This window comes from Hyperolius riggenbachi, chromosome 8 (genome assembly GCF_040937935.1).
Source record: "Hyperolius riggenbachi isolate aHypRig1 chromosome 8, aHypRig1.pri, whole genome shotgun sequence".
Taxonomy (NCBI): domain Eukaryota; kingdom Metazoa; phylum Chordata; class Amphibia; order Anura; family Hyperoliidae; genus Hyperolius; species Hyperolius riggenbachi.
In genome coordinates this window covers 64014577-64039055 of record NC_090653.1, presented here as the reverse complement: position 1 = coordinate 64039055, position 24479 = coordinate 64014577, and the positions used below count along the sequence as shown (strand labels likewise).

At 44.6% G+C, this 24479-nt stretch overlaps 1 protein-coding gene across 25 annotated transcripts in view; it reads left to right on the top strand.

Annotated features, from left to right (window-relative positions):
- The window catches only part of LOC137528845 (leucine-rich repeat and fibronectin type III domain-containing protein 1-like protein), a 688143-nt gene that overhangs the window by 163248 nt on the left and 500416 nt on the right, over positions 1-24479 (top strand). Inside the window, exons 1-2 of one of the 25 annotated variants that reach the window (XM_068250508.1) lie at positions 10864-10912; positions 12178-12259. The exons of 23 other annotated variants lie outside the window; for them this stretch is intronic. The gene's annotated coding sequence lies outside the window, so the exon portion shown is untranslated. Of the gene's footprint in view, positions 1-10863; positions 10913-12177; positions 12260-24479 lie in introns of those variants that run through there. One more of the 25 variants, XM_068250483.1, reaches the window with a different exon arrangement.

Here is a 24479-nt window from a genome sequence, read left to right as displayed (position 1 = left end):
CAGTGTAACGATTGGTGTCAGCACGCAGAGAGAATCTGATTATTGGTGATCTGCAGTATCACCAAGAATGCAGATATATACCTGATTATTGATGATCTGCAGAATCACCGATAATACAGATATATTGCTAACCTCTGGACACCTATGGTATGTGAGTGTTTGGTGTAACAGTAATACTTTGAGTAATGCACCTGCTGAGCAGATGATCAAAGGCAGTAAAGGAATACTGCTCTTGAGGACACAGAAACCTTCCAGCAGCCTGAGACTCTCCAAGGGGTGGAGTCAGGCTGGAGGTAGGAAGGACCAGAAGGTGAGTGACACCTGAAGGTGGATGTCACTATCTGATCTGGAGACTATCTCTTAATGGGAGAGATAGCTCTCGAGGTCGGGCAAGCCAGGTCGGCAACACACGGTCAGATAAAGTACATAGACAGAAGGCTGATTCGGTATCCAAGGCTAGCAGGGTTTGGCAACAGAGTATCAGATATGCAAGGTACCGAATCAGAGGATAAAGGAGTGGTCAGGAAAACAATAAGTCATAACAGATATCAAACAATGCCTAGTCTGGGTGTGAGGTCCTTGGTCTCTACGCCCTGGAACTAGTCTGATGAATAACAGAATGATCGCACAAGTTCCCTAGTCTTGGGTGTGAGGTCCGTGGTCTCAGCACCATGGAACTAGTCTGGAGTATAACACAAATGATAATACAGTTCCCTAGTCTTGGGTGCGAGGTCGTGGTCTCAGCACCCTGGAACTAGTCTGGAGTATAACACAAATGATAATACAGTTCCCTAGTCTTGGGTGCGAGGTCCGTGGTCTCAGCAACCTGGAACTAGTCTGGAGTATAACACAAATGATAATGCAAGTTCCCTAGTCTGGGTGTGAGGTCCGTGGTCTCTACACCCTGGAACTAGTCTAAGCATAAACAGAATAACAATACAAGTAATCTGGCTCAGTGTGAATTCCCAGGTCCACCTGGTTCAAACACACTGTTGGATCTGACTAAGGTCTGAGTGCTTCCACGTAGTGTTCGCAACGGCAGACAACTTGAGACTGGCCAGCAGTAACTGTATATGGAGTAGTGCTCTCGGGCACCACCCCTAAACGATCAACCAATAGTAAGCTGCTCTGGAGTCAGCTGATCGGCGTGATCAGCTGACCTCTCCTTGCCCAGTATAAGAGTTCTGCCTCTCAGCACGCGCGCGCGTATTCCTAAGCCTGTGTGCACTAACAGACTCAGCCACACCAGACACACGCTGCCGCGTGCAAACCGCCGCGCTGGACGCGGAACCAGCCGCCTTACTGTTGTTACATGCGGCGGCTTTTCCGCGTTCTGCCCTGTTACCAGATGCACGCTTCCGCGGCTTTTCCGCGTTCTCTCACAGACAGTAATTAAGGCATGCTTACTTTTATAGCGCTCATAACAGCTGATAACTCTCGTTGTTACGCTGCGATAACATTAGTGAATCAACCCCAACATCAGTCTTGCTATGCAGTAAAATGGACAAAAAGTTTAGGTTTTACTGTAAAGTGGGAACACAGCCGAAGGCCTCTTGCACACTGCAAGTGATTCCGATTCAGATTCCGCTTTTTAATCAGTTTTTACATCCGATTCCGATTCCGATTTGCAGTTTGCTCCCTGCACACTGCAAATCAGAATCTGAATCGGATGTAAAAACTGAGTAAAAAGCGGAATCTGAATCAGAATCACTTGCAGTGTGCAAGAGGCCTTAGGCTGGTTCTTGTGTTACTCTCTACTTGCTGGATTGTATGTGCTGGCACTGGTACGAATAAAGGTGCTGTTACTCTAGTTTGGTGGCCATCTTTGCTGACTTCTTTAGGAGGCACTTCACAAAATAGATGGCATCATGAGGAAGAAAAATGATGTCCACATACTGCAGAAACATCTCAAGCCCTCAGCTTGGAAGCTGAAGCTCGGTCAAGCCACTGAATGTGAGTCGATAAAAAGGGGAAATACACTAAGTCTACAGGTGAGATATGTCCCGGGTTACATACAACCATTACCAATGGCACGCCCGGAGCAATGATGTTGGTTGGGCACCAAAGGAGGAGGAGACAGAGAGTGTGAAGTGCTTGTGGGACAGTTTTGGCATTGAGTAACCTTAGAGGGGGACCCTACTGATACAATGGAGGATAGTGGAGGCACAGTGGGGACACAGGTAGCACAGTAAGGGATAGTTGGTGCACAGAGGGGTACAGTGGAGGCACAAGGGACACTGGAGGCACAAGGGACACTGAAGGCATGGGGGGGGGGGGGGGGGGGCAACTGTGTTCCAACTTGCATTCACAGTGCAGCTTAAAGGACACCAGAGATGAAAATAAACTAATTAAATAAACAATTGTATATATCCTCCTTCTCCTAAAAATGACTTTTTAAGATATTCCACAGTTTTGTTTTATATTTAAATCTATTTTTTTATGTTTTGATTGTTTCTGCTCAATGACACATTAATTGGAAGTATGCCAGAACTGAAATCTATGAACGAATCACCCTTTTTATCTCTTTCCTGCTCTCAGAAGCCATTTTCTGCTAAGAAAGTGTTTTATAGTTGTCATTTCTTATCAGTGAGGGTCACACTGTAGTCTGACTCAGTCCTGACTCAGACAGGAACTGCCACTTACATACCTGATGTTTAAATCTTTCATGCAGAGAAAGGAAAAAAAGGAACACAGCCTAGTTATTTGTGTGCTAGGCACGGCACATACACATGTCTAGTTCATCATGTCACCTCGGGTATCCTTTAAGTACAAATCTGAATTCCCTATCTCATTTGTTAACTGGGAACTACCTGCAATCTGTCTGTGAACATTATGAAAAAATGACTTTTGCCCTGCACAGAGCACCATATTTTTTGCTCCAACCCCCCCCCCCCCCCCTCAAAAAAAGTAAGGAAAAAAAGTATGTGCTTATTATGGACCGAAAAATACATATTTGGATAAGTGCTGGATGTTCTTGGGAGTAGCTGTCTCTCCAGCACCCCTCAGCTAATGGCAATTCTCATAGCTCCTGCCGAGAATAACTGCAGCAGATCACCTCACCTCTTCAGCCAGCATGCTCTAAATCCTTCCCGACTTGTCCCCTCTCCTGGCTTGTATTGTCACATGTGCACTGGAGGGCTCCAGTGATGATACAAGCCAGGAGATAGGACACAGGACTGGGAGGACTGGAAGTGCTCAGCGCACTGGCATGAGAGAAAAGTTTACTCTGCAGAGGCCACAGGGATTGTCAGGCACGGATTTACCTCACAGGAGCCTATAGGCACAGATGTCCTGGCACCTTAGACTTCACCCTCCATGAACCTATAAACCACTGCTGAACCGCACAACAAGTGTGTTGGCTGTCCCAGCTGTCACTTCTCCCTTACTTCCCTTCCCATCACAGGTAGCTACAGGTGCCCCTTAGTAATAGGTAGCTAGGAGTACCCTCAATATTAAGTAGCTAGAGGTGCTCTCAAATATTAGGTAGCTAGCAGAACCTCAGTATTATGTAGCTAGAGGTGCTCCTGCCTGAAGGGAGATCTCGTCATAATACAGAGAGCAGGGTGAGTATCCTCTCATTTATACTCTCATCAGGACTCTGCATAGGGAAGGAGGGGGAGTGAGCTGCCCTTCAATCATCAGGCGCCTGTAGGCACATGCCTACAGTGCCTTATGGTAAATTCGGCCCTGGGCATTGTCCTTTCTCGGGCTCAGTTGAGTTTTTGAAGAATAAACAAGCTTCTATATGCGGTTTACTGAGTATATACGATATGTTAGATCACAAGCTCATCAGGAACCAGAGTGATAAAGAGAAAAGTATCCCAAGCATTTTTATACATACTCTTGTACGTTAGGCCATATCTCGGGCACACTTTGATTTCAGGCTCATATTGGAGAGGTGAGCAGAGCTTGCATGTGAATCTCCCAGTAGTTTTACTATCCCATAAAGCAGGCTGCCTCTGACTGTCACATTTCTCTACAGCTTGCTGTCCACCTCATCCATTTCAGTTTTATGCATAGGAGATGGCGGGGGGGGGGGGGGGGGTGCTACTGTTAATCACTGATACTGATACAGCCTCATTTCTACCACAAGTTTTTAGAGAGGTAAGAGGCCAAGTGGTGGGGTTTGGAAGTGCGTGAATAGGTATAGAGCTGCAGGTAAGCACGGTTTTTAACACCGATTTCTAAATGAGAAAATACAGTGCTAAAATGAATGCTTGTTATCAAATGTGCAGAGCAGAGCAGGATTGCAGAGGCACTGAGGGAGCGTGAGCCGATCAAATCCAGAGTACTCAAACACTAGCTGCACACAAATGGTCCTGCAAACAAATGTCCTTCCTCTTCTTGAGGCAGAATCTTAATAGGCACACAGTCCAACACTATTCCTGTGACTGAGGGTAACCAAGTTGCCACTTCAGTGAGACACCATCACCACACCCCAAGCAGTGGGCACTCACCATTAACATATGACCCTTTGCTAGATGGGTCCTCAGCACTTATGGGGTCATCTGGCCGCCGCCCGCCATTCAAGGAAATCACGTCCACTGCCTCCAACTTGTTACAGGATCAAAGCACCTCAAAGAAACATAACCAGAGCTCCCATAGCGTAAAATTGTAAAAACACTTCAATTGTAAAAGAAATGCACACTCACAAGCATGTCCATGGTATAAGGCACTGAGTTTTTTTGGGCTCTAGCCCATTCGTGGGCCGCTGGGTCGGCTTAGTTGCGCTGATCCTATCGCCTTCCACTCTGTCTCTCCCGTCTGCCCCCATGTCTGCTGTGTCTTGGCCGTGTGCGCTTGACTACTTTCTTCGCTTATAGCGACTCCTCGGAAGCGTGAGACGGCGTGGAAGCCTCGCGTAAGTATCAGAGCTGTACTGTCATTTGTCTCTGGATCTCTTTAACATATGTAGCAGTTTTGGTGACAATAGCATGTATGGAGGCTTTGCTATTCACCGCTAATTAAATGTGCAAATCGTAATTACATGTAAAAAGAGAACCGAGAGCCCAATATAGTGTAGTAAGTCAAGGCAATTGATTAAATGAAACGAGTATAGAGTAATACTCACAAACCAGGGTTACCTCCAGGCAACCACTGTGTAGGCAGGTGGCAGTAGTGGTAGGAGGTGGTAGTGGTAGGAGGCAGTGGTGGACTTACCTTCTACAAGCAGACACAATAGGCTGTGTATTCAAGACAAGGTATGTTTATTGGTACACTCCAGGGGTTAATCGCAACGCGTTTCGCAGGCCAAAGCCCGCTTCATCAGGCAAATAAAGGATAGGAGTACACAACAGCACTATGTCCGGGTAACAACTGGCGCCTCACTGTAGGAGGTAAGTCCACCATTGCCTCCTAAGCAATTTTAAACATTTTAAGTATTGATTTTATCCTGTTGGCGCCTCTGTCCTCTTTTACAATACAAATCGTAATTACGTATGGTCGTATCATCACTATATTTAGTGACTACACATGTTATGGGTGTGAAGATCATGATGGACACACCATATGACCTTTGCAGGATGGGCCTACAGGCGGTGAGGGTCACCAAAGGAAGGCACGAGAAGCAGTGTGAACATTAAGGGCGCATCATAAACGTTTTGCTGGCCCTGTGGTTTGTACTTACACCCCTGCTTGTGCCCTACATGTGGCAGACCTTTCCATACCTTCATCAGACTGATCAGCTACAGCCAGACCCATCTTACCAAATTGACCTCCTTTGTATGACGTTCTTGGTCATTGTAGATAATGACAGATGAACAATATGAATCGTCAGCTTTATGATGTTGTTCAAATGGTATGAGTGGAGTGTAGGTCTGCACACCTGTGAGATTACTATTGACACCCTGTCTTTCCCCTTGGAGAGCAGCTTTTGGATAGTTGTGCCTACTGTTATAATAGGTTGAGGATGCAGCCTTTGGCATATCTTGCATTTTCTTTAAGGCTACTTTCCCACCAAGACGTTGCATTTTAGGGGACGTTATGGTCGCATAACGTGCCCCTAGCGCAACTCATGGTGGTGTTGAAGTTGGACCTCAGATTGAGCTGCGTTATGCAGCTCTCAAAGCAGCCGCTCCAGGTTAGTGATAGGAAGTCCGGATATTTTTAAGGATTCGGATCATTTGAATCGGATCATTGAAAAGATCCGGATTTTTGAACCGAATCATTTGAATCATTTTACTAGGGAAGCAGACTGGGTGAAATGACTAGCAGGACAGGACTTTCCCTGCACTGTACATTCTGTATGTTTCTGTTTCTTCCAGACAGACATCCACTGTGAACCGAATCTTTCATTGTGATGATCTGGATGATTCGACTCACAAAAAAGATCCGGATCAAATGAACAATTCGGTCATGATCCGGACAACACTACAGTCCCACCACGAGTCACCACAGTGCAGTGAATATTAATTAGCCATGTGGCTGGCCTCGGAGGAGGAGGGGAGACCTCCTCCTCCAACATTACTGAGCATGTGCAAACAGTCTAACGCTGCTTAGCCGAGTATAATGTACAGCATGCAGCACTTTGTTTAAACCTGCTGCGTTACTATGTAACACAACGTGGGCACTGTGAACAGCCCATTGATGTGAGTTAGGCTGCGTTACTGGGTGCTGTAACGTGGGACTTTAACGTCCCACTGTGAAACCAGCCTAAAGAGACACTGAAGAGAAAAAAAAATATGATATAATGAATTGGTTGCGTAGTACGGATAATTACTAGAACATTAGTAGCAAAGAAAATAGTCTCATATTTTTTTTTTCAGTTATATAGTGTTTTTTATAACATTGCATCATTCTCTAATATTTGCAGTTTACACAATACTCAGCATTCTAAATTAGTTTACAGAGCAGGCCAGTGAACTACTGACCTGTCCTCTGGAGAGAAAAAGAAAATTCAGTGACTGATAGTTGACATAACAAGCTTCAGAAGATAGAGCTCTCTGTGACTTTGAAAGTCGTGGAGCTCAATGGCTCTTTTGCATAGATAACAACTGGAGTTTCTTAACTCTTCCTGTACTGGAAACAATATTAGACTTAGTCTCTGTTCCTAATGTTTTATTTCTTAGCTGTACTACACATACAAATCATTATATCATAATTTTTTTTTCCGCTTCAGTGTCTCTTTAATGCGGGATTATCAGCCACAACTCCAAATTCTATTTAAACACTGCAATGTGTTTAAAATGCAGCCAGAAATTTCTCTGCAAGTACAAGCTCTCCAATCTTATCGTGAGAGAAACAGAGGCGCCAGCAGGATAAAAGGTAATAAAAATTTTAAAATTTGCTGGGAGGCAGTGGTGGACTTACCTCCGGGAAGGCAGACTCAAAATACTGTCTGAATTAAACAAATAAATTTATTATTGGTACCCCAAAAGATGCAACGCGTTTCGCAGGCACAGCCCGCTTCATCAGGCAATAAGATAGGGGACAAACAGTAGCTCGTCAGTAGCACGAATGGCACCTCTTCAGGTGCCATTCGTGCTACTGACGAGCTACTGTTTGTCCCCTATCTTATTGCCTGATGAAGCGGGCTGTGCCTGCGAAACGCGTTGCATCTTTTGGGGTACCAATAATAAATTTATTTGTTTAATTCAGACAGTATTTTGAGTCTGCCTTCCCGGAGGTAAGTCCACCACTGCCTCCCAGCAAATTTTAAAATTTTTATTACCTTTTATCCTGCTGGCGCCTCTGTTTCTCTCACGATAATACTGTGTCCACCCCTGGTGGAGGGGTGACCTACCCCTACTTTCCTGATCTACAGAGAGCGACATCTTAATCCTGAGTGAGGACAGGTCTAATCTCCTCACCTGCATCTACAGTGGTTGCCTAAGAGGTAACCCATGTTTGTGAGTATATTCATCTCACACTTACATTTATCCACGGTTTCCAATACATACTACACTATATTGGGCTCTCGGTGTCTCCTAATTAAGCTCTCCAATCTATTCAGGAATCTCTCTGCTGTTATTATATTTTCTCAGTCCCCCAGGCTCTTTTCTGTGCCATCGCCAATGACCCTCCGACCTTTCTTCTTCTCACTGATTGGCTGATCAGACTGTTGCCTAGCTAAAACATCCTCCTGTTCTCACCGGTGGTTACAAGTAAGGCTGAGGTGACTCCGTGATTGGAGGAAAAAAGAAAGAAAAGTTAAGAGAAGAAATTACATCAGGATTTAGCCTCAAACTGTGGGCAAAAAATACATGGTTCCCACCAGGAACAGAATTATCTTCATTTAGTATATACAATTCACTGAAATCAAAACATGGACAGTACAATACATGTGTTATGTAAGTAGATCAAGTATTTATATACTTATATATGTTTTGTTTTCCCTGGCATAGTATGGCTACACCTACTGCTTTAAGCTTGGTGTATCTGAGGAGTGCCTGAGCAAATCAAGAGATCAGCTTTGGATCCAAGTGTCATTACTTTGTTTACTTAGTTTCTATTTTAGTGCTCTCTTGTTTTTTCTGGGAAGTCTGTCTGATCCTTATCTGTGTCCTGCTCTGCCTGTGCCAGTGTAGTCAGGTGTTTTCTGTGGGATTCCAAGTGACTAGCCTTATGGTGACACAAGACATCCACTGCCCAGTTTGTCAGCTTTAGTCAACTATTCACTATCTCGCCATGTTCTGTTGTTTTCTCAACCCCACTTGGACATATGAGTTGCCAATGCCATGCAATGGGGAACTCACTACATTTGGCACCAAAGCCATCTTTGCTCTGGACCACATCTGATTGTCCAGAAGATGCCCTTCCCTTTCAGGCACTTGGTACTCATCTTCAAGTCAACGTTTAGCAATACAGACAATTAAGTATTACTGAAGACCAAATTTGCTTTGATGTACCACTTGAAAGAAAATAGAATGTTTCAATAACTCAGTAGCGTTTCTCACTAGTTTGCTATTGTATGTTAATCACAGAAGTCCAAGAACTGTAGGAGGATGTCAGGCCCAGAGGACAGAGTTGGACGGAGCTGATAGGAGCCTCACTCTGTACACTGTACCGGCTCAGTACGAGGCAGCCGGAGCTCGCTGCTAAAGCTGAGCTAATCTATGTCTGCAGATGGCATTACAGAGCCTTCACCGCTGCCTGCAGCGCTCCATCCAGCCTGGCGCAGGCTCAGTCAGATAAGGTCAATGAGCCCAGGGCCCCTGGCAGCTTCTCCTGCATGTCGCATTGGCAGAGCATGGAGATGCGTAATCATGGATTAATTCAGTGCTGCTTAGCGTGAGGCAGACAAGAGGACTGATAGCTTGTATTAAACGTGCTGGGGAGGTATAATGTAAACACTCATGGGAGAGTGTGAAAGGTTAACATTATGGCCAGAGAAGCAAGTTGGACTCATTAGCGCTTGTTTTCACACAGATTTCCAGACCTGTTAATCACTGGCATCGCATGCTTGCAACATGGCCACTGGCAGTCCTAAATTACAGGGGAAAATTAGCAGATTTGAACCCCGCCCCAGCCAAGATTCATTAAAGTGACACTGATGAAAAAAACAAACCTCATGATATAATGAAGTGTATGTGTAGTACTGATAATTTATAGAACATTAGTAGCAAAGAAAAGAGTCTTATATTTTTATTCTGTTATATAGCTTTTTTTATAACATTGTATCATTCTGTCATATTTGCAATTACAAACCACACTCTGCGTTTTAATCTATGAAACAAAGCACAGCTAATAATCTTTTGATCTCCCCTGCAGGAAAACCTTATCTAAATCTGTCTCTGTTTTTTTTTATGTATAAATGCTTCAGGAAACAGCATTGTAACTGAACCAAGCTTGGTGTGAGAGCTCAGAGAAGCTCTTTTGCATAGATAACAAGTGAAGTTTCTTAACTCTTCCTGTACTGGAAATCCATTTGAGAATTGTGTCTTTGCTACTAATCATACCTCCCAACTTTTTGAGATAAGAAAGAGGGACACATAAGCCACGCCCCTGCCACACACCTAATCACACCCCCGACACACCCCTGGTCACGCATACCATAAAGATTTCATCAGAAAAATATGTTGTTTTATAATTCAAACCACACTGGTCCTCTCTATCCTGGTTCATTTTCCTTCATATTACCACATGGAAATAAGAAATACATCCATTTAAAGGATTGGAATAAAGTTTATAGTCAATTAAGCACATTCTTAAAGGGGTTCTTTCGCGAATGAGGAAAAAAAATAAAAAGTGGTTTATGCATAAACTATTAAACATCCTTCTAAAATAGTGTAAAAAAGTTTTTTTAAAAAAATGAATGGTTTCATCAATACAACATGTAATGGAAATAGTGACGTATGAAGGACTGGGAGGCTAATCCATTTGTTAGGGTTTTTTTTTTTTTACTTTCTTTTCACAACCATAACTGCTACCTACATAGTTTTCAGTGGTATAACCCACTTCTAGCAGAATTCACGTTCTAGCCCTACCAGCTATAACAGCTGAGCTCCACTGAGCTGTTCAATATGTGTTTACATTGTTGCTAGGCAACCAGACCCAGTGCAGAGACTCCTTTGTGAAAAAAGAGTCATAAGCTGCTGGAAGAATCAGTCCCATCTACACCATATGATTCTTTGTCAGATTCGATTCAATTTGATTCGATTTATTGATTTGTTTTGATTCAATCTGACATGTCCGATTCATGATTCGATCGAATTGAATCGAATCATGAATCTGACATGTCAGATTGAATCAAATCAATAAATCGAATCAAATTGAATCGGATCTGACAAAGAATCATATGGTATAGATGAGACTGATTCTCCTAGCAGCTTATGACTTTTTTCACAAAGGAGTCTCTGCATGGGGTCTGGTTGCCTAGCTACAATGTAAACATATTGAGCAGCTCAAGGTAGCTCAGCTGTTAGGGTTATAACAGCGATTCCTGCTAGAAGTGGGTTATACCACTGAAAACTAGGTAGGCAGCAGTTATAGTTGTGAAAAGAAAGTAAAAAAAAAACACCCCTAACATATGGATTAGCCTCCCAGCGTCATCCGTCACTATTTACAAGTATTGATAAAACCATTTTTTTAAAAAAACTTTTTACATTATTTTAGAAGGATGTTTAATAGTTTATGCATAAACCACTTTTTATTTTTTTCCTCATTCGAGAAAGAACCCCTTTAAGTAAGAAAAATATATACGGTATATTTACAAAGATCTGTACATCAGTCCTGAAAGAGGGACAAATAAGGGAAAAAGAGGGACAGGGGGACATGGCTCCCAAAGAGGGACTGTCCCTCCAAAAGAGGGACAGTAGGGAGCTATGCTACTAATGTTCTATTTATGCAATACATTCTTTCATAAGTTTATTTTCACTTCAGATTCCCTTTAATTACTCCAGCAAGAGTTATTGGCCAAGCGGTTTCTCTGTAGTGTATACATCATAGGACCACCTTATCCTTCTGCTTCCCCTTTAAAAAAAATTTAAATTTTGTTTTGTTTTTCTCTTTAATTGCACTAGTTTTCTGTAACTGGCATTGAGCGTGCGCACATGTGACAGTTACAGCTACAATGCCTGTAAGACTTTAGATAAACACTGAACCTTCTTGAGGTAGCATGACTTGAGGAAATGAAGCATAATGTTTCCAAACCTTCAGAATCTTTAGGGCTCTTTCACATCAGAGCTTGCGTTGGAGAACGCTCAAAGCATACATTTTGTTGTGTGCGTTTTAATGCGTTTTGATATGCGTTGCACTGCAGTGAGTGTGCGTTTTTAATCCGTTTTCAATCCGTTACTGCACATAGAAAAACGCAGGTAATTTTTTTTTCTTTTAGTTTTCAACTTTCTACATTGTTCCTCTGTTGCATTCTGGGACTGATTGCCTGCGTTAACGGATTAAAAACGCGCATAGTGTGCGTTTTACATTGACTAACATTGTAACACAGAAAGCTAGCGTCGGCCGAAAAACTGCGCCTGGGTGCAGTGTAACGCAACGCACAAAAAGGCTGCGTTATATGTGAAAGCTAAAATGAAAGTCTATGGACTTTCATTTCACCTTGGGTAACGCAAACTTTACCCTTTGCGTTGAAACGCAGAAAATCTGCCCTAATGTGAAAGAGCCCTAACGTGATCTGCAGAGAGACATTGGAGAAGATTTACTGAGGGGTAGTCCACATGAGGACATAGGATATCCAACTAACTTGGACTGAATATTTTTATTTATTTATTTTCAAAAAAGGTGTCTGCCATTAAGAAGAAGAAATTTTGAAACTCGCACCTGGAATACGTCAGAACAAAGAGAGGATTGCTGATGCTGAAAGGTTAATGTGCTACTGTTTATGATATTGCAAAGACACAGACACACACACAGGCACAAACTAGACAAATTAGACTAAAGGTGTTCACACACGCACTTACACACGCACTACTATAGAGAACGTCAGTGTGATGATCCGCTCAGCTGGCTGCACAGGCAGACAGCTGTTTGTCCATTCCTCTAGTCTGTGGGCTGCAGGTCTCTGGAACAGAGACCTGTCTTTTCATTGCAAGTTTCTGTTCTGTTCTCTTGCTGGGGAATTTGCATACATTCGTTATGCAAATCCTCTACCTGCCTTCTTTGATGACTGGCACTATAAGAGCTTTATGTTTCCCAGAATGCTTTGCTGGTCATTTCCCTTCCTTGCTCAGTTCCTGATGGACACTGCTGGAGTGTCAGCCATTGCTATCTAGTATAGTTAATTCCTGGGGGTTGCTTTTGGCTCCCCTTCTAGCCCAGTCAGGTTGTATTATCTGTATTGCCTGTTGTGTCTTGTCTTGCCTGTTTGCCATTGTCCTGTCCCTATGGTGGTTGACAGGAAATGGTTCTGATCTATGTTCTTGGAGTATAGCTGGTGCAGCGGTTGCTACCAGCTATCTCTTCTGTTCTGTTTCCTGGGATCGCGCTAGCTACTTTGTGCTAGCGCTGGGGATCCTTCTGTTCTGTTTCCTGGGATCGCGCTAGCTACTTTGTGCGAGCGCTGGGGATCCTTCTGTTCTGTCTTGTCGGTCGCGATTGCGCTGTCACCAACGGCGGTTGATAGCGTTCTGTCTTGCTGAGATCGCACTAGCCGCTAGCGTTAGCGGCTGTGGATCTTTCTGATCTATGTTCCTGCTTGGATCACACTTGCTCTGGCGGAAGAGCGGTGGATCCTTCCTGCCTAGTTCTTGTTTTTCGTGTGTCTGTCTTGTCCGCTGCGCTTGCTACAGGCTCGGTGAGGTAACCGTTAAGCAAGCGCTCGCGTCCCCTGTTTCATGTTTGTCTGTTTATGGTTAGTTAGGCGTGCTTGTCTCTATTGTGCTTATCACGTGGAGATCGCGCATAACCGCGTGCACTGTTGCGAATGAGTGCGGTGTTTGCGGTTAGCTAGCGGTTGTTGTTTTCCGTATCTCCTTATTGTATTTGCTGTGCCTTTGCTACCCTTGTATTCTATTCTGTTCTGCCTTGTGTCACGTCTCGCGATCGCACCTCTCGCGATCGTGTTCCTATTTCGTATCTGCTGTTGTGTGTGTGTGTGCGCGGTCGCGGAGTGGCGACTGGATTGGCGCACACACATACAACCTATCCCTTTTGCTCAATCTCATTCACTATCGCCTCTCTTGCAATTGCATTCTGCGCTTCGTACAATTCCTGTCTGGCACTTGTGGAGGTACAGAGGATTGGTTCCTCTGCACTCCCCAGCGCCATCTGCCGACAGGAATTTCCCTCTACAGGTGCGTAGCACCTTTTGCTGGGTTCCTGCAAATTATACGCTTGTGGAGGATCTCCGCCGTGTCAGCGCACGCGTTGTGCGCTGATCACGGGGAAAGTTCCACAATCGTGACAGAATGACCAGCCTAACCCAAAACCCCAGTGTAGACGGAATTTCCGATTTGTACGATTTTGTCGAATATGGCTCTTGTACCTTTAAGAGATTTAAAAAACTTGCACCTGAATCAGCAGACGAATTTTTGTCTGAGTGTACGAAACTGTTAGCGAACCCTGAATTCCAATGCACCCCAGTGTCTACCTGGACCCCCCAAATGGTCTACATTCTGTTGGGGGGCGAAATGTCAATGTGGGGTTATGATGTGTTAGATCATACCACCCTGAGTCAAAGACCCCTGGAATTCTTGGCCTTTTTAATTCACAATTGGCTGAGATTACCTCAATTACCATACCCCCTTAATGAGTTGTTGTCAGCAGCTCAATCAGCTGTTCCATCTACTCTTTCATCCATAAAGCAGCCATCCAAAGCCTCTAAGTCTAAACGTAAAAGATCTAGGAAGGCTTCCCAGCGGAAAGATCCGTTGCCCATGGCAACCACAGATAGAGAGGTTATTTCTGTCAAGTCTGAAATGGGCAAAACCATGCATGATGATAATGATGTTTATAATGCATCTGCTGATCAGTTTCCAGGTTTTTTGCCCCAATCCAAAGCTTATGTGGATCCTGCTATAGGTAGGATCGCACACTATATTAAAGCAGTCAAAAAATCTGTACTCGTTCCTGATCCCCACCCATATGGAGATTATTTAGATACTGGGTTGTTCGAACCGCCATTTGCCTCATGGGAAATCGGGGCCTTGGTGGAGGAATTTGATTTGGATTGGAAAGCCTTTTGCGATTTTTACATCGCAAAAAGCGCGGATGTCCTGAACGATTGTCTTGACTCTGTGTGCCTTTTGATTGATTCTGATGAATGTGACAAGTGTGTTGTGGATCTGGTGATGTATGTGTGGCAGATCATTTTGGATGAATTACACACACACCAATTAATTGATCCCAATAAAGAGGTAAAAGATTCCCGTTCTGTTCCTGCTCCAGTTCCATCTGTAGACTGTGCGCACTATGATTGTTCATCCTTTAAGTGTGCATGGGAGCCCCCGTTTGAGAAATGGGAGATCGAGCTCCTGGTCTATGAATTGGAATGTGATTGGAGATCGTTTTGCAATCAATACCGTTCTAAAAACGAAGCAGTTTTGTATGCGTGCATTGAGTCTGCGTGCACTTTAATCAAGACTGGTGAATGTATCTCTGACTTTGTGACTCCGCTGTTTGACGTGTGGAGAATGATTTTGGATGAACTACATGCGCTTCAATCTGCTAAAAACACATTGTCAGCGGACGATTGTTCCAATCCTCTGGATTTAAAGAAAGTGAGTTTTGAATGCATTCCCTTTCCCAAAGCAACTGAGTGTTTGAAGTCTGAGTGCAAGTCGTTCAGAGCAGTTGCTTGTGTGGAAGTTGAACCAGTGCGGTCTGATGTCGCCACCGCACGTATGGCTGCAAAAGGTCTGTGTGGTCCTGTGTCTAAGGAAGACAGATTTTTTCCCTCAGGATCTCTAAGATCGTCCGTTTGTGAGCCTGCCATGGGGAAAATTCCTAAGTTATGCAACTTTAAGAAAATTATTGATGTGTCTAATAAAGTTTCTCCTGTTGTTGTCGTCACTTCTTTTGCAAATGAATCTATGTCTTATTCTGTTCGCACCTGTGCAGGCCTGTTGCCTGATGACAGTTGCTCCAGTGTTTCTGTCCTAGATGCCTTGCAGTCTGCTCCGCAGATCGCGGAGGTTTGCGATATGGAAGCGTCAGTTTCGCAACCTAAAGCGATCTTGGATCCGCAAATTTTGCGTTCTGACTCCTCGGATTCGACCTTGTTAGCCGAATCTAAGAGTGAGACAGCGCTTCGGTTTTGCGAATCTGATGCTGAAGCTTCTTTGCCTTGTCCAGAGAAGCTTTCTCTGAACCTGCCCTGTACCATGAATGAAGGCATGATGTCCACTTGCATTGACATTTGCGAGTCTGATTCTGAAGAAAGTATTGACTCTCCACCCAGTACTCTGGATGAGTCAATATTGCCTTGTACAATATCTCCTGCCCTGCCCCTAGAGGCTCGTCTAGGTATTGCTGCTATTTTTACCTGTCTTTCTGCAGTTTTGGAGTTGCAAGCTAGTTTGATTACTACGCAGAGTTCTGGGTGCAGCGAGATTAAAGTTAGGGAGTCAGTGTGTGGTCCAGTGAATATTCCTGTACGTTCCACTCATGATGATGAAATTCAGTCTCAGTTTATGGTGGAACCTTCCCTGGGACATCTGCCCTGTTCTCAAAGTAAAGTTCCAGTTTTGCCCTGTAACATGGATAGTACAGAATCCTTCTTAGACAACTTGAAAAATGATGTTCCTGAGGTCTTGTTTGATGATCTGAAGGTCTCCGAGTTCCTCCCAAAGGGTGCAGAACTTGAAGGAGATGTCTCCTGCCCTCCAGGTCCTTCTGAGGTGTTGCCCACTTCAGTAGGCATTGCTGCCTTGCTGACTACTTTTGCAGCTCTTGTGGAGCTTCATTCATGTGTAGTCAATGATGATATTACAGTTACAGAAAATTCTGAATTTGAGTCTTCTTTTGAAAGACCAGTACCTGTGACCTTTACTCGTGATGATTTTCTGCCCGGTACTGGTTTTGGTCTTGTCGTGTCGGACTCTGAGGTTGGCAGTTCCCCGACATGTCCTGAGGTTTCTCCTGTACTAGTGTACCCCGATGTGCTCTGTGACCCAGAAAGCCCAAGTGTGCCTCGGTTACCAGCGTACTCAGATGCTTCCTCAGTGGAGACATGTTCTGATATAGCCTGCCTGCTTGCATGCCCAGAAGTGGGCCCTGAAAGTCCTGATCTTGATGGGTGTCCTGCTAATTTTGAGTCTGGAATGATCATAGGTTCCATAGGGGTTCTTGGTGGTTCTCCATGTGAGCCTGGTGAGCGTTCTGGCTTCTTGGGATCTCTGCGGAGCTTCAAGGCGTTCTGGGAGATTCCGGGAAAGGTTTTGCTTGGTGCCCTGAATACGATCAGCAATGGCTTTGGTGTTGTAAGGGACACTTCGAACAGGTATTGCGGCAGGTTTGGTATTCTTGGACGCTCCTTGGAAGGTGGTGGGTATTGTCTGGAGGGTGTCGATGGCTTCTTCTCTGGTGTCCACAGTCCTGATGGGTGTTACGCTGAGACTTGTAGTGCTGATGGGCATGTTTCGGTGGCTTCTGCTTCCGATGAGGTCGGTTTCGGATGGACTGACTCTGGAATTGGGCCTTGTCGGGCTGTCCTGACCTTCATGAGTCTTCAGTTAGAGTTTTGTGATGTTACCAGTCTTGAGGGATGTCTGGAATCCATCCCTAGAAGGGGGGGTACTGTGATGATCCGGTCAGCTGGCTGCACAGGCAGACAGCTGTTTGTCCATTCCTCTAGTCTGTGGGCTGCAGGTCTCTGGAACAGAGACCTGTCTTTTCATTGCAAGTTTCTGTTCTGTTCTCTTGCTGGGGAATTTGCATACATTCGTTATGCAAATCCTCTACCTGCCTTCTTTGATGACTGGCACTATAAGAGCTTTATGTTTCCCAGAATGCTTTGCTGGTCATTTCCCTTCCTTGCTCAGTTCCTGATGGACACTGCTGGAGTGTCAGCCATTGCTATCTAGTATAGTTAATTCCTGGGGGTTGCTTTTGGCTCCCCTTCTAGCCCAGTCAGGTTGTATTATCTGTATTGCCTGTTCTGTCTTGTCTTGCCTGTTTGCCATTGTCCTGTCCCTATGGTGGTTGACAGGAAATGGTTCTGATCTATGTTCTTGGAGTATAGCTGGTGCAGCGGTTGCTACCCGCTATCTCTTCTGTTCTGTTTCCTGGGATCGCGCTAGCTACTTTGTGCGAGCGCTGGGGATCCTTCTGTTCTGTCTTGTCGGTCGCGATTGCGCTGTCACCAACGGTGGTTGATAGCGAATCGTTCTGTCTTGCTGAGATCGCACTAGCCACTAGCGTTAGCGGCTGTGGATCTTTCTGATCTATGTTCCTGCTTGGATCACACTTGCTCTGGCGGAAGAGCGGTGGATCCTTCCTGCCTAGTTCTTGTTTTTCGTGTGTCTGTCTTGTCCGCTGCGCTTGCTACAGGCTCGGTGAGGTAACCGTTAAGCAAGCGCTCGCGTCCCCTGTTTCATGTTTGTCTGTTTATGGTTAGTTAGGCGTGCTTGTCTCTATTGTGCTTATCACGTGGAGATCGCGCATAACCGCTTGCACTGTTGCGAATGAGTGCGGTGTTTGCGGTTAGCTAGCGGTTGTTGTTTTCCGTATCTCCTTATTGTATTTGCTGTGCCTTTGCTACCCTTGTATTCTATTCTGTTCTGCCTTGTGTCACGTCTCGCGATCGCACCTCTCGCGATCGCGTTCCTATTTCGTATCTGCTGTTGTGTGTGTGCGCGGTCGCGGAGTGGCGACTGGATTGGCGCACACACATACAACCTATCCCTTTTGCTCAATCTCATTCACTATCGCCTCTCTTGCGATTGCATTCTGCGCTTCGTACAATTCCTGTCTGGCACTTGTGGAGGTACAGAGGATTGGTTCCTCTGCACTCCCCAGCGCCATCTGCCGACAGGAATTTCCCTCTACAGGTGCGTAGCACCTTTTGCTGGGTTCCTGCAAATTATACGCTTGTGGAGGATCTCCGCCGTGTCAGCGCACGCGTTGTGCGCTGATCACGAGGAAAGTTCCACAATCGTGACAGTCAGACCCTCCCGCCGGGCGGGCGTTCTGCCGACAGTAGTGCGTGTACAGTCTGTCGGCAGACTGATAAGGCTGGATCCGCTGAGCGTATCGTTCAGAAACAGCCTTATCAGTGTGCAGACAGATTATACACACACACTACTGTCGGGAGAACGCCCACCCAGCGGGAGGGTCTGACGGACCCGTCGTTCTCTATAGTAGTGCGTGTGTACGCACCTTTAGAGGCACCCCAAGGCCCCAACACCTTAATCTTTAGTTATCTGGCTTGCAGTCACTGCCATGTATCCCCTTTTCTTATTTCTCTCTGCTAAAAACACAATAGGGGAATAATAGCTGCGCCATGAGGCTGGAGCCTCTCTCGCATCTCTGGCCCGGACACACACACACCTCTAAAACACACATACCTCTTAAAGGATACCACAACTGACATGTGGCATAATGAGATAGACATGGGTATGTACAGTGCCTAGCACACAAATAACTATGCTGTGTTCCTTTTTTTCTTTCTCTGCCTGAAAGAGGTAAATATCAGGTATGTAAGTGGCTGACTCAGTCCTGACTCAGACAGGAAGTGACTACAGTGTGACCCTCACTGATAAGAAATTCCAACTATAAAACACTTTCCTAGAAGAAAATGGCTTCTGAGAGCAAGAAAGAGATAAAAAAGGGGGACATTCTTATCAGTGAGGGTCACACTGTAGTCACTTCCTGTCTGAGTCAGGACTGAGTCAGCCACTTACATACCTGATATTTACCTCTTTCAGGCAGAGAAAGAAAAAAAAGGAACACAGCATAGTTATTTGTGTGCTAGGCACTGTACATACCCATGTCTATCTCATTATGCCACATGTCAGTTGTGGTATCCTTTAATATACCTAGGACAGCCTGGTGTTTTCACCATGCATGTGCTTGCAAGTGTTTAAGGGAACCTAAACTGAGGAGGATATGGATTTTTCCTTTTAAAATAATACCAGTTGCCTGACTCTCCTGCTGATTCTGTGTCTCTAATACTTTCAGCCAAAGACCCTCAACAAGCATGCAGATCAGGTGCTCTGACTGGAGTTAGACTGGATTAGCTGCATGCTTGTTTCAGGTCTATGTTTCAGCCACTACTGCAGTCAGAGATCAGCAGGACTGCCAGGCAACTGGTATTGTTTTAAAGGAAACATCCATATCCCTCTCAGTTTAGGTTCCCTTTAATGATGAATAAAATAACAAAATTCTGTTTTGCCTTAATTTTCATGAAAATAACAGTCAACCTAAAGTTAAAGATTTAGTTTACCCAGAGTCGGATCATCCACAAGGCAAACCTAGGCAGTTGCCTATTGCCTAGGCTAGGGCTTGAAGAGAGTCTAGGGGCCCAGTGGGTGCTAACCCCTACCAAATACTACTAAAAAAGCCAGCTCACCATCAGTGGTGGGCAAAAACTGCTATCTTGCCTAGGGCCTCATTTCATTCAGATCCGTTTCTGAGTTTACTCTCCCAGACGCCTCACTGCTAATATAATTTTCTGGAAACAGAAGGTGTTTGCAATAATTCAGCTTTAAGTGAGCAACTGTAGTTTCCCACGATGCATCACTCCCAAATATGCAAATCATCTCTGTGCCCCTGAAAGCCAGGCACAGATCTAGAAGCACTGGTGTATAGTGATCCCATAGCTCATAAATATATACAGAACCCCTTACCTACAGGGTGCTGCTCCTCTGGCCCTCTGTTTGTATAGGATCTGCCATTTCCCCGGGACAGACTGCAACTGTGACGCATTTTGAAGTTCCTGGTGAAGACGCATGCCCGCAACTGCTGCAATGCATGCTGGGAGATGCAGAGCTGGATCATCCACAAGGCAAACCTAGGCGGTTGCCTAGGGCTTGGAGAAGGTCTAGGATTCTAGTGGATGCTAGTCCCCTCCAAATATTACTAAAAAAGACAGGTGACCATTAGCAGGGTGCAAAAACTGCTACCCTCACTTAGGGTACCATTACATTTTAATCCTTCTCTGGGGAGATGTAGTCCTTGGATGCGAGTACTGAGATGTTCACGTTATATAATTTATATACAAATGCTTAGTTGCCTTTGAATAGGCAATGTGTAACATTTGTTACTTTTTCAGTAGTACTTCAAAATGTACTTATTGCGGTTTGTTATTAGTATTTTTCTGGTACACAGACACTGTACTGGCCAAGAAGTGGACAGACTGCTCTGACTGTCCGGAATAGGTATCATTGATCCTAGGCTATAAAATCCATCACAGTGTCATAAAAACATTTACTTGGTACGGTAGTATTCTAGACAAATGGAAGAAAAAAAATTTAGAAAATAAATTCACCTTGGGTCGCATTTTACACATCATTTTTTCTTTTTTTTCTTCTTTGTTGTTGGGGTTTTTTTGGGGGACAAAATTATTTTTTTTTTCATTATTTTGACCTTTTTCTCCAAAAAGAAAATACATCAGGTAAACTGTAATTTCACAAGAAAGCCGCATCTCTACTGTAAAAAGTAACATATCAGCAGCAATAAAGCCATAGTTCCCAACAGTCCCTCTTCTGAAGGGACAGTCCCTCTTTGGGAACCCAGTCCCTCTTTCTTCATTTGTCCCTCTTTCAGGGCTCAGGACTGATGTACAAAAGTAGGTAAATATATGTATTTTTCTACTGAAAAATGTGTTTAATTGACTCTAAACTTTATCCCCATCCTTTAAATTGATTTATTTTCAAGTGTTAATATGAAGGACAATGAACCAGGATAGAAAGGACCAGTGTGGTTTGAATTATAAAACAACATATTTTTCTTGTGAAATGTTTATGGTATGCAAGACTATGGGGTGGGATTAGGGGTGTGGCAGTGTTGTAGCTTAAGTGTCCCTCTTTCTTATCTCAAAAAGTTGGGAGGTATGATAAAGAAGGGGTGCCCAACGCGCCGATCATGATCACGCATGCCAATGAGAACCGCAGAAGTGGAGCAAACAAGTAGATATGCATCCCCTATCAGCGCTGCTGAGATCCTCCTTCAGCTCTGGCCAGGAGTGTAACTATGCTGGACCGGCCCCCCTGCAGAGATCTGTGGGCGGACCCCCCTTCATCACAGTGGAGGTGGGCCGGGAGCTAGGGGCCCGGTTCAGTAACTTGTTTTGCAGAGCATTATGTGCAGCAGAAGTGTATACATTACCTGATGCCGCCGCATGCGCCGCCGCCACTCGGTAAATTTTCAAGTGCCGTGCACTGTGTGCAGCCAGCCAATCACCATGCAGATTCAGTCCCTGGCACTTGTAAACTAACCAGGAAGTTAGTAGAGGTGACGCAGGCCCCCCTCCCAGCTCCGGCTTCCCCGCTACAACCTCAGTGGCCATCCACAGTCTCATTTCTGTGATGCCCTCTAGTGGTGTCTATTTACATGCGTTGTTGGAGGGGTCACTGAGATAAGACTGTGGACGGTAGAGCTGAAGAGGAATCTTGGCAGTTCTGGTGAGTAAAACACCCTCCCCTGCTCTGCACATGTGGCTGTCTATGATTAGGGGAGTGGGGACTACAAATAGTGGGGGAACATGTGGCTGCCTTTGCTGGGGTGGGGGTAGCAAATACTAGGGGCACATCTGGGTGTCTACACTGGGAAGTGGGGGGCTACCTCTGTGATATTGTATGGTAAAACCAACACGCAGACCTCCAAAACACAATTGTTCATTTATAATGTTTACTATTTTTCTGATGCTCAGATGAAGAGAACAATGCATTCTAGAAATATATTTTAGTACATAATAAACTTAAAAAGCAAGCAGTGCACCACAAGCCCAATCCTTTACCCAATAAAGCGGCGGACTATATGCCGTAATGGTGTCATTGCGTTGTGTCCTTGTTGGGATGGCCTGGGATTCTGTATGACCGCAATATAGTATGAAATTGAATATCTGTGCATGCATGAAATCCTATACTGAAATCAAGTGTATTGATCCAATGCCCGATTCTACAGCTTACACAATGTTCGGACATTCCCCCTCCATAATAACGGCCATGAAACCTGCGGTGCTCTAGTAGTGATTGCAAAACCTACAATGACTTTTCCCCCAGATGAGCTGATTTTTTACCATGGTTCACCTACGCTGCAGAATGAAATGTTTTCCACAGCCTGAAAATACATACATTTGAATAAACAAAACAAATAATGACAGTCATTTCAAAAGCAAGTGTATAGTAGCAAACCTTAATAGAGGTTAGAGACAGTGGGTGTCCTTGGATTTTCCATTAAAGAAGGGTGGTACTTATACAGGGTATAAGCAAATGTGTAGTTCTTTTTATATTGTATTATAATCACATATGGACTCTTTTATATAAGTACCGAAAATGCCAATTCTAATAGTAATCAGGATGAAAAGTGATTGTAAGCATTGCACAGAAAAGCTTTTTTATGGTTCTAAACAGGTGTAAAGAGCCAAAACAAATGAACTGCTATGGATGAATTAAAGCAACCTATAAACCAATTGAAAAAACACCCATCTAGCAATAAGTAATGTATTTTTTGGACTATAAGACTTTTTCTCCCCCAAAAGGGTCTTATAGTCCAAGTGCAGGGAGTTCCTGGCTTGTGAACGCCTTCCATTATGAACCTCCAACCCACCGCAATGTCGGTGGACTTCCTGTACTGTGCCCATGCAGAGGAGGACACAGGGGGACAAACAGAGGACACAGGGGGACACAAAGGGGCATAGAGGAGGACACAAGGAGGACAGAGGTGGATGCAAGGGGGACAGAGGAGGACACAGGGAGACACAAGAGGTACAAGGGGGCATGAGGTACAAAGGGGTATAATCCACAAGATGCCCCTTCACGATGGATGCACCAGATTCAGTATATATTTTTTTTCTCCTGGTCTTTGTCCTCTAAACCTAAGTGCATCTTATAATCTGAAAAATACAGTAAATCATAGAAACCAGGGGTGTAACTAGAGGGGTCCCGGAGCTGTAAGGTGGCCCCAATTACTACGTCACTCCCTCTGATAAAGAGGTCCATCCTTCAGATCAGGTGTTTTTGTGGCTACACTTGTTATGGGTTTGAAGATCCCGTTGGCCACACTTGTTTTATGAGTCTTGTGAGATGGGACCCCAGGCTGTGAGGGTCACCAAGGGGAGGCAAGCGAAGGGGTGTGAACATAAGGGGGCATCAAAGTTTTGCATAGGGGCCCCATGATTTGTAGTTATGCTCCTGCAAGAAACAATTGTCCAATGTACCAACATTTATTAGGGACTTATCCCTGAATAAAAACTATTACAAACTTTGAAGCTGGTGACATCAAGTGTCCAATCATGTAATAATAATCTCAGCCAATCATATAACAAGGATCACAGCAAAATGGATATTCATAGGTGGTGACACCTAGATCTTTTAATGCATGCTGGGCAGCAGCCCCACCCATATTAAGCCACACCACCATAGGATAACTCAGTCATGCAATGCAGAATTGCAGAGGAAGCAGAGGTGTAGTGCAGCGGTGGGCATCGAGTTGTCGGTAGTCACATGGTCCAAGGCTTTAGCAGTAACCTTTCCATGCAGGTTCATGTATTACTGAGTATTTCTCTTTTTTAACTTTAGCATTGCACAACTGAGTTAACCTTGTGGTGACTTGGTGGTTCCAGGTCACCTCCCTGTTCTAGAGCGAGGAGGTACAGACCCTCCAAAACTCCACCCTACTGCTCAGTCCAATCAATGTGGAATCCTCTCCCTCATCTCCCCACTCTTCACAGTGGGTAAAAATAAGTGCTGGGAGAGCCATGGGTGATCCGAAAACTGGTGAGGGTTAATGAACATGCTTGCCTTATTCAAATTATAGTTTAGCCATGCCTTAACCACTTCAGCCTTCAGTCGTTTTCACTTTATGCATCCGAGCAATTATCACCTCCCATTCATTAGCCAATAACTTTATCACTACTTATCACAATGAACTGATCTATATCTTGTTTTTTTCCGCCACCAGGCTTTCTTTGGGTGGTACATTTT